The following is a 10,732-nucleotide window of genomic DNA, read 5'->3' on the forward strand; positions in this document are numbered from 1 at the left end:
TTATCACTATTACAAAATTCCAAGCATATATACCTTCAATCATTAGCAACATTTTTAGTAATAAAATACCTACAAGAAAAATTCTCAGGAACACAAGCATTCTTTGAAGATATGTAGCAAAACTTATCAGCTAGATTGTAGCCAACCACAGCTGCAACTGTGAGGAGATCCCAGCCATCTCATAAACGGGCTGCTATTTGTTACAGAGGGAGAGAAATAACCATAGAGAGATCTAAGGGAAAGATAAAGAATATTTGCACTATTTTCTATTTCTTAGGTATGATTAATAATATCTGGACATAGTCAGTTAACAGCCTTTCTTATCACCTGAATCTCAGGACCTAGACAAGAACAATCTACTGAATATAAAATATTACATCAAAACTAATACAGAGTCTTATTTTGAATCAGAGCAGGGAGGCACTTATAAAGGAAGCTTAGGGCAATATAGGTGCTGTTGATCTCTTGAAGGACTGTGTTATACCAAGACCAAACACTTGCAATACAGCCCCAATTTATCACAAATCTTTGAAGGACTTAGATCTAGCAACGCCAGACATCTGCAGTTCCACTCTAGGAAAGTGTCTCCTGTGATGGGCTCAGAAGAACACATGGCTGGTCAAATTGCTCTGTCAGAGAGCCAAGGATAGAGAACGGGCTTCTAAGTTCCTCACCTTATTGTGGAGACTAATGTAGACAGAAGTCATCTTCCTGAAGATCCCCAAATGTATGTGCCCATAAGATTGTGATGCAACCATGAGATAATTATATATACACATCCTGTGAGATCACACACTACAGTGCAGTCATTGGGAGGACACCATTGATGCTTTAGCTAATGTGAACAACAGTTTCCAGAGTCAATGGTCCTGTGGGATTTGCCCAAAAAGGATTCTCCTCCATCTGAGAACCATTCCTCTGGTGGGTTGACATCTGAACTCTAGCTGTCACCTGCTGTAACTCTCATGGTTTCCAACAGACAGGGAAGATAGTAAAAACTAACTTTCCCCAGACAACAGGAGCATATTCTGGAGAGCTACAGTCAACAGTTTGGCTGATGTCTTAGCCTTGCTGGAGTAACCAAATATTGGACAGAAGCAACTTCCTTTAGTTTACAGTTTAAGGGAATTCAATCAGTTATGGGAAGAATTCGGCATAGTGGCAGAGGAGTTGAGCAGCTGCTCACATGGCATCCACAGTCAGCATCAGAGAGACGGGTACTGGGGCTCAGCTTGATTTGCTTTTTCACTCACTACCTGCTGTTAGTCCATTGCAGTTTGGTTTCAGACACATTAGTATGGGTCTTCTCACCTCACCTCAATTGACCTAATCTAGAAACTTCTTTACAGACAAGCACAGAGGTTCATCTCCTAGGTGAATCTAAATCCTATCAAGTTAACAATCAGAACTAACCCATCACAGGGTAAAAGTGTAGGAACATGGAATCATTTCCTTATGAAGTCTATCTCCAATCTCTAGGGAAATAAGCATCTTCTACTTCCACTTTCAGGGCTAAGGGTGAAGCCCCAGCAGCAAAGTGCTGCACAAATGTTACAGCCAGAGTCTGTTTTGAGTTTTTCCAAGCTCAGAGTTTTACAAACAGAAGAGATCATTGGGTATCTCTAATTGGCATCTAGTGGAGTCCATAAACACTCTCTATGACACAGAGGAAGGAGCACAGGTCTGTGGGTGGAAAGGCTGACTCTGTGAGCTCTGCTTAGTCAGTAGAATGGTACAATGCTATCCAGTTTTGCATTAACAGATGTGATGCTGGGTTACACATCTGCCAATGAAATACGAGTGGCTGTGCGTTGCCCTCCTGCATTTCATAGTTCTGTGGATGCTAAGGGCAATTGAGAATAAACAATATTATAGGTGAAACATCAATAAATTCTATTCTTTCTAAGTGTCATCAGTCACATACTATGATAAAATAACAGAGTCAAGACTGTCTCATGATTTCAAACATCCTTAGTCCAACCTTTATAAGAATAGGAAAACATCAAAACAACCATTTCAGTGAATACAAAAATAATGATTATGTTTAGCTGCCATTAATATATGTACATACTTGATGATTTTAGTACAGTACTTGAAAAGTATGTTTTGACAGATGTTGATCCATGGAATTCCAACACCTAAAACTGCTTCAAGAAGCAGCCAAGCACTAGAGAATGGGATTTAGTAGGATGTGCCAGTAAGTACTGAGGGCTTCCGCCCTCCTTCCCACTGCTTTTGTCTTGCCATTCCTGGCATAAATAGTTTGGCCAAATTTCCCTTTATTCACTACTGTTTCAGAACATAGGCTTATACTCTTATTTGCACACGTGCATGATCATGCACTTGTGTGCATGTGTGTTATGAGCATGTGAGTGTACGTATGTGCATATATGTTATGAGTGCGTGGGTGTACATGCTGATGTTAATGCATGTATGAGGCAGAAGTTGTCATTAGGTATGTTCCTCTATATACTTGCAACTTATTTTTAGAGACATTATCCCTTGCTGAACCTGGAGCACTCCAATTGTCTCAGAGACTTTGTGATTTTCTTGCTGTCTCTTCTTAGGGGTGGGAGTACAGGCCCATGCCACCACACCAAGCATTTTAACTGAGTGCTATAGATCCAAATGCAGACTTCTTGCTTGCTCAGCAAGCATTTTATCTATTGAGCAACCTCGTAAGGCCCTCTCTTCTGGTTTTATAAATCAATCTTTACACACAGAGCTTGGCCATATGTATAAATTTTTCTACAATAGATAAAAGTGAATAAAACAGAGAAAGGAAGCTCTTGTCCCCTGGGTGTGAGTGAATAAACCCAGTAATATCACCTGAAGAGCTCTAGGTTTACCTTGCTTTCAATCATAATTTTTCTGAGCTATTAGGTGCCAGCCTTGCACGGGACCCTGAGAGTCAATTCCATTTACACCTACTGAGCTCATCCTTTGAGTTCAGTGCACACTTTACTCTTCAGTGATGGCTATTGTGCTGTAAAGGACAGTGCCACCTTCTCAACACATCAGTTACATCATTCTAGTATTTGTACATAGTCTATCGCTGTGCCACAAATATTTGGGACCGTAACTACTTGAATGCGTATCTTATAATTGTTCAAGATAATGGACAAAATTATCAAAATGTATGAAGATAAATAGAGTAGATAAATACTAAACCAGTACTAAAATAACTCATTGAATGTAGCAAATGGGAGAAAAGCGCAATGTCATAATGTTTCTTATTATTAACTGCCCTGTGACTGTTTTCTAAGCAGGACACATCCAATCCTAATTCCCCCCATCTCATTTTGTCCCTTCATTCTTCAGTTTCACCCTAGACCTGTCATTATTTGGAGTTCCCTTTTATCCAGTCATGGGCCTAGAATAGATTTGTCTATAAGTTGATTCTGTCACCTGATTTGACATTGTCTACCATCATTCCTAAACACACAAATTGCAAGTTCTCTTTTGTATGCTAAGTATATACATCACCTGTTTAATCTTCATGTCATTTGTTACTGTGGCAGTAACATAAATTCAACTCACCAAAAATTAAATATTGTTTTTCCCAAACCTGCTCTACTCTCAGCCTTGGATATCTCAGAGCCACATGGTTTAATTGTCACTGATAGTCTCATTCTTTTCTTCCTTTTATATTTATAAAAATTCACAAGGTTCAATTTCAAAACTATTTACTATAGAAAATCATTAAGTTCTAGAAAGTCGTGCTATAGTGTTCTACACATTAAAGTTAAGGATACTATGGTGATAATTAACATTAATCATAAAAATGGTAGGATCTAGAAGTATTTCGGGACAAGACTCAAGGCATACCTACAAGGGAGTTTCTAGATTAGGTCAACTGAGGTGGGACATTGACCTCAATAATGGGTGATACTAGCCCATAGGCTGGTATCTGGGCTAAACAAAACAGAAAACAAGCTGAGCAACAGTGTTCATCTTCTCCTTTGTCATTATGGATTCAATGTGACCAGTCACTTCAACCTTCTGCCACCTTATTCTCCCTGCCATATTGGATGGAAGAGTGATAGTCAAGAAGGATTTCAATGCTAAGTGGGCTACTCGGTTGAATGTTACAAGCTGTCGATACCTGTTGTCTGTACAGATGAAGTCTCAGTTCTCAAGGGGATCTAGGTCATGCAATTTGACACCAAACCTAGCAGACATGATCTCTCATGTGCCATCCTGTCAGTGCACATGCTTGCTGTTAAATAAAAGAAAAAAAAATGAGGGACAAAGTGAAATTCAGAGGGTGCAGATCTTGGTATACAAAAGTGAGGACCTGAGTTTAGACACCAGTGCCCAACTAGAAAGATGAATTCAAAAGTGTATAACTGTAATTACAGTGAGTTTTTTGTTTGTGGAGAACATCTTACTTTTTTATTTTTTAAGAATATGTTTTATTATTTTAAAAACTTTCTTACATAATCTGTCTTTACATTATTTGTACCCCATATTATCAAGTCTCTCCATGCTCCCCAACTCCCTCTCAACTTCAAGACCTCTTATTTATTATTACTATACATAATGTACATATATAATTAATTATTACACAATTTTATGACATTATATGATATGTAATATAGTAATGTATGATATATGTATATGTGTGTATAAACACACATATGCGTATATAAATGAAACCTCTGAGTTCCTTTCATGTTGTTCATGTGTATATGTAGCTCTGGTTAGCCTCTTGGGATTGTCTAACCCATCAAGTGACTTGTAACTGGAGAAGCCTGATTGTCTGTCTCTCAGCTTTTTATTTATGGTAAGGTCGTGTGGAATTCCTCTTCCACATTGGCAGCCAAATGATGTTGTCACTATTCAGATCTTGTTTAGATAACCATATTGTTGAGATTTCATGGGTGCAGCTTCCCTATCACATGTAGAAAGTGTATATATAGAAGATGCTATCTCAAAATAAGTGCCCTGGTCCTCCGGTTCTTTAAATCTTTCTGCCACCTCTTTCACACTGTTCCGAGAACTTTAGGTGTAGGTTTATATTGGAGATATAAGAATTTGGGCCGACACCTAACTGTTAATATTTTCTCTGTACTTTGTCTGGTTGTGGGTTTCTGTAACAGTCATTGTCTGCTGCAAAAACAAGCTTCATTGATGAGGTATGAGTGCGACACCAGGGCACGTAAGCATAAGTATTTAGACTGTAGTTGGGAATTATACTTGTTTAAGAATGTGGCAGTAATAGGTCTTCTTCTCAGATCTATGACCCCAGTCACAGGTAACTGGCTAGGTTTGTAGAATTACATATGGTTCCTCTTTATTGAGAGAGCCTTAACACCAACTGGGTGACTGTTAGCAGCCCATGAGATATAAGTACCACTGTGTATATACTTGGCTGTGTCTTGGTGAGTTGTTCATTGTGTTTCACAGGCCTTTGAGCTGGGTAGCTTTTTGATTGGGTTTTGTCTCTTGGCAGCTTGCCTAACAACTTTGGATGTAATTAGAGCCAATTCCCAGAGAGAAAGCTTCCAGGTCAGGTCCAGCTTTTACTCTTCCAGTTTATGCCTAAAATGTGTATTATCATCAGCGATCTTATGGTGAAACAATACCTTAGAAGCTCATGGATCAGCTACCCTGAGTCACACAGTGACAAAAATAGAGAGACCTATCTCAAATGGAGGGTGAGGACCTGTTGTAGGTGGAGGCTGCTTGTTTTGTTTTCTGACCGCCCAGTCCCCAAATAATCACACAGAAACTATATTAATCAAAACACTTCTTGTCCTATTAGCTCTGTTTTTTTATTAACTAATTCTTACATTTTAAATGAACCCATTTCTCATAATCTGTGTATTGTCATGTGGACGTGACCTACCAGTAAGGTTTCATCTGGCGTCTGTCACCCTCAGAGGCTATATGGCATCTCTCTGACTCCATCTTCTTTTTCTCCTCTGTCTCAGCTTGGAATTCCTACCTTGTCCTATTCTTCGCTGCCATAGGCCCAAAGAAGATTCTTTAATAACCAATGGTAGTAAAACACATTCACAGCATACAGAGGGGAATCCCACATCAAGGACCAACATCTGAGATCTGAGGTTGTTCTCTTCTGCACACTCATTGTAGTATCTATGCATGTGTGAGTACGCATGCACACACACATACACACATACATACCCACACATACCCACTGCAAATGATTAAGAAAAAGAGGAGTTGCTTCCTAGTGAATGATGCCCCTTTAACAAATACTAAATTCTTAGGATAATTATTAGTTTTAGTTTGGAACTGTCACTGCGTAGTTGAGCACTTGAAACAGTGAATACAGAGAGGGAGGTGCCCTTGGCATTGCAGCAGAAACCCGGCTCTTCATTTCGAGAAGCCACTGTCTATGGTGGGACTGTTTGTAGTTTCTAGACTGCCGTCCTTTCCTCCACATCTGAAAGCAGCAGGTTGGCATGCATTGATTTCTGAGAAGGCTTGGGGTTTAAATGCACTTCATCAGAACCAGAGAAAGAATCTGGCTCCCCAGTGTGAGGGAAAATTATAAAATTCACAAAACCTTCTAAAATGCTAACTCTTTTATTATGACTGTTTGATGACCTTCATTTGAAGATCAATTACTTAGGGAGAAAAATCAATTTTTGGAAAGGAGCTGGCAGATAATTTCTGAATACACTTGCTGTACAGTGTTGTGTGTCTCTGCAGGCATTTGTTTCCCAGAAACTATGTGTGAGGAAAGCATAGAGAACATGGACTTGCAGTGCCCTGTGAAGTATGTTGATGATTCATTTGCATGGAATGATGGGATGTCCCCTGCGTCAACAGAAGGCAATGACTGGACAGATTCCCAGGCTGTCTCTCATACAAGCCTTTTTAGTGCATAGAGAAATAATCACAATGACGAGTGACAAGTTTGATAAATGTGATTCCGAGAATCAATACAAGAGGAAAACAAAGAGGCTGGAAAAATACTACAGTCAGTAAACTGCTTGCCTGGTAGCATTAGGGTCAGGGTTCAGTTTTTAAAATTCATTGGAAAAATGAGGCATAGTATTGTATATTTGTAATCTCAGTACTGGGGATACAGAGAGAGGGGCCTTGGGGCTAACTATCCAACCAGTCTAGCCTGCTTGATGAGTTTCAGGTCAATGATGGAGCCTGTCTCAAAATATCAAGGTGAATGGCAGTGAGGAACCTTGTCAGAGGTATTCATTTGCTTTTTCATGCACATGCCTACACTTGATGCTCTGTCTATCCATCAGTCTGTCTGTCTGTCTGTCTGTCTGTCTGTCTTTCTATATACACACACAAACATAGAGAAACAAAATATAACTTTGAATATTAATATCTAAAACTGAAGACAAAATAACCTCCCCTAAAGTCATTCCCATTTGTCCAGCTGAAAAGATCAAATCATTCTTTAGGTGTGGTTACATGGAGTGCTGCATCCTCAGACATGCTGTGTAGACATTAATTTGCAAGATCTTCCAAACTTACACAGGTGAATCTTCTGGACCAGACCCATCACTTTTACAAATGTGTCTCAGAAATACATTCCCGAGTGGGCATATTATGGAACTAATCAGTGGATAATCTTGTGTGGGATAACCAGATATTTGAGGAAAATCAAACATGTTTTGGGAGGAGAGTAGAACTGGAAGTGACATAAGAAAGGACGAAGGAGCAACCTGTGCACATAAGAATGATTCTCAGATGATTAATAAGTAAAAAGATAAAGAATCAAAACATCTTACACAACAGTGATTAAAATAATTAAAAACATTGAGGTTTAATCATATGACACCCCTGAGGAACAATGTGTAGAGGAAAGTAGAAGGGCTAGATGGGGGGGAAGTGAATCCCTCCAGGAAGCACTTCATCTGTCGTTAAGCTCATTCCTGAAAAAGTATTGGTTTAAAACCAATAATTTTTTTTAAATGCATCTACAGTGAGCTGGAGAGATGGCTCAGTAGTTAAGAACACTTAACTACTCTTTCAGAAGACCTCAGTTGGGTTCCCAGCACCTATGCCATGATGTCATGAAGCTACCAACAACCTATCACTCTGGAATCAGAGGATCTGATACCCTCTTCTGGCCTCTGTGGGCACTGGTAATCACATGCATAACTTACACACACAGGAACACACACACACACACTTATACACTTTAAAAAATCCCTGGCTGTACCTTACATGGTATAGATGTAGAAAAGAATTGCCTGAATATAACTTTATTTGCCCAAGAATTGAGGTCAATAATTGACAAGTGAGACTTTTACAACTAATAAGCTCCTGTACAACCAAAGGAACAATCTCCAAGTGAGGGGGACACCTAGAGGTGGAAGATGACCTTTGCAAGGTGTACAACTGGCAGAGTATAGCTATCCAGAATATATAAAGAATTCCAAAAAGCAAACAAATAAATTACCAATTTAAATTATGTCTTTGGGAGATAAACTGAAAATTCTCAAAAGAAGAAAAATGGCTCAGAAATATCTCAAAAATATTCATCTCTAGCAGTTACAGAAATGCAAATCAAACAACTTTGAGATTTCAATCAACAAAACAATGGACAACAAATCATGGAGGGGACACGAGGAAATGGAAACCATTATTTTCTGTTGGTGGGATTGCAACATGGGGCAGCAAGTTTAGAAATTGGTATTAATTCTCAAAAAGCTAAAAATAGACCTATGATTTGAGCCAGCTATACCAGTCCTTAACATATGCCCAAAAGACTAGACAGTTTACTCCACAAAAACCTACTCAGCCATGCTCATTGCTGCTGTTCATAATAGCAAGGAAATTGAAACAACCTAGATGTTCTTCAACCAAGGCATTGATAATAAAAATGTAGCACATACATATTAGAGAATACTATTCAGATGCAAATAGAAGTAAGATCATGAAATTTGTAGATAAACTGGGTGATGGTGGTATGTAGCTTTAATCCCAGGACTTGGGATGCAGAGGCATGCAGATGTCTGAATTTGAGGCCAGTCAGCCTGGTCTACAGAATGAGTTTGAGAGAACTCTACCTCAAAAAAAAATCTATTTTTTTTAAAAGAAGAAATTTGTAGATACAAGTAAGGAACTATAAAAGTTCGTAGTGAATGAGGTAACTTAGACCAATAAATACAAGCCTCACATATTTTCTCTAATCTGGTACTCCTAGATTTGATTTTTTTTGATGTGAATACATATCCTTCTGTAACTGTGAATATAGGATAATAAAACCAAACCATTCTTTGGGGTCAGGATAGCAATAGAGAAGGGAATAACTAGATACAAAAGATCCAAAAAAGGATATGAAAAAAACAAGTAGGAGATTTAATTAGTGAGGGGGAGTTAAATAAATACAGAAGAGAGAAGGCAAAATAACAGTAAGGACATTTAAAAGCTACATTACAAAGTCAGGCAGTGGTGACGCATGCCTTTAATCCCAGCACTCAGGAGGCAGAGGCAGGCAGAGATCTTTGTGAGTTTGAAGCCAACCTGGTCTACGAGAGATAGTTCCAGAATAGGCTTCAAAGTTACAGAGAAGCCCTTTCTTGAAAAAACAAACAAATAAACCCTAAAAAAATGAAAAAACAAAAAAATATAATGAATCATAGTATTAACTATCTATATAAAATAACTATAATACTCATAAGCTGGTATATAAATGTACATGTATAGTTAAACAAAAATTTCTCATTTGGATTGCCAATTCTTCCTCCAAGAACCAAAGACCATTAAAACAAAATCTTCACACTAAGCACAAGAAGTGCTTTTCTGAGCTGTTAGTTAAGGTTGTTAAAGAGACTCCAGAACAATGTTGGCTATTGCTATTGCCCTAGGTTGCCTCAGAAGTGGAAGGTGAGTCCCTAATGCTGAAGACATCATGCTCTTCAGAAAAAGAACCCTGAGATCCTTGAGCAGGAAGTAACCTGGAAGCCTCTTCCTTGAGGACTATTTTTTCATGGTAGCAGAAGGTGCCATACACACTTGGAAAGGACAGAAACAATCAACAATTTTACCTATGAATTACCACCACAACAACATGGCATGATAACCCTAAGGGTGCAATAGAAGTTGCTCTTTTACTGGATTCAAGAAACACCTGCTCACCAAGATGGAAACCATCATTGGCACCTGACAGCTATCCAACTACACAATTGGCTTTCCAGGTGGTGAAGTCTTGGATCCTAGAGCACAGCCTACAACTGCACTTTGCTAAACTAACATAATCCCTAACTACATTGCAAATATTTATTTTTATACTCATGGACAAGTATATTCCTCACACTTAATCAGGAAATGTCTCTCTTTAACAGACTACTATAGAAAAACCACAGACAATAAAAATTCAGAGATGTGGAGCCCAGCCCCAATTGATATATCTACAGTTCAACTTCCATACCTAAGGGTCAGTGAATATTGTAAAAGAGGGAGCAGAAAAGCTTCAAGAGTCAGAGGGAAAAGGCACTTGCTATAAGATTGTGTCTCCTTGGAATTGCAGAAGATACAGTGTATATAAAGTTTTACCAACAGGACTTCTTAAACATGAACTGAGCAAGAAGAAAAACAATAGACATGTTAACATTAATGGATTAAAACACATGGTCTTTAATTCTACACACACACACACACACACACACACACACACACACACACACACACACATATTTGCAACAAAAAACAAACAAACAAAAAAAACCCTACAGGCAATTAAGGGATACTGAGAATGGGAGAAATAGTCTTCTTCAGAGCAGAG

The sequence above is a fragment of the Alexandromys fortis genome, unplaced genomic scaffold, assembly GCF_014885135.2.
Source record: "Alexandromys fortis isolate MF-2015 unplaced genomic scaffold, M_Fortis_MF-2015_v1.1 scaffold_278, whole genome shotgun sequence".
In the NCBI taxonomy this organism is placed as follows: domain Eukaryota; kingdom Metazoa; phylum Chordata; class Mammalia; order Rodentia; family Cricetidae; genus Alexandromys; species Alexandromys fortis.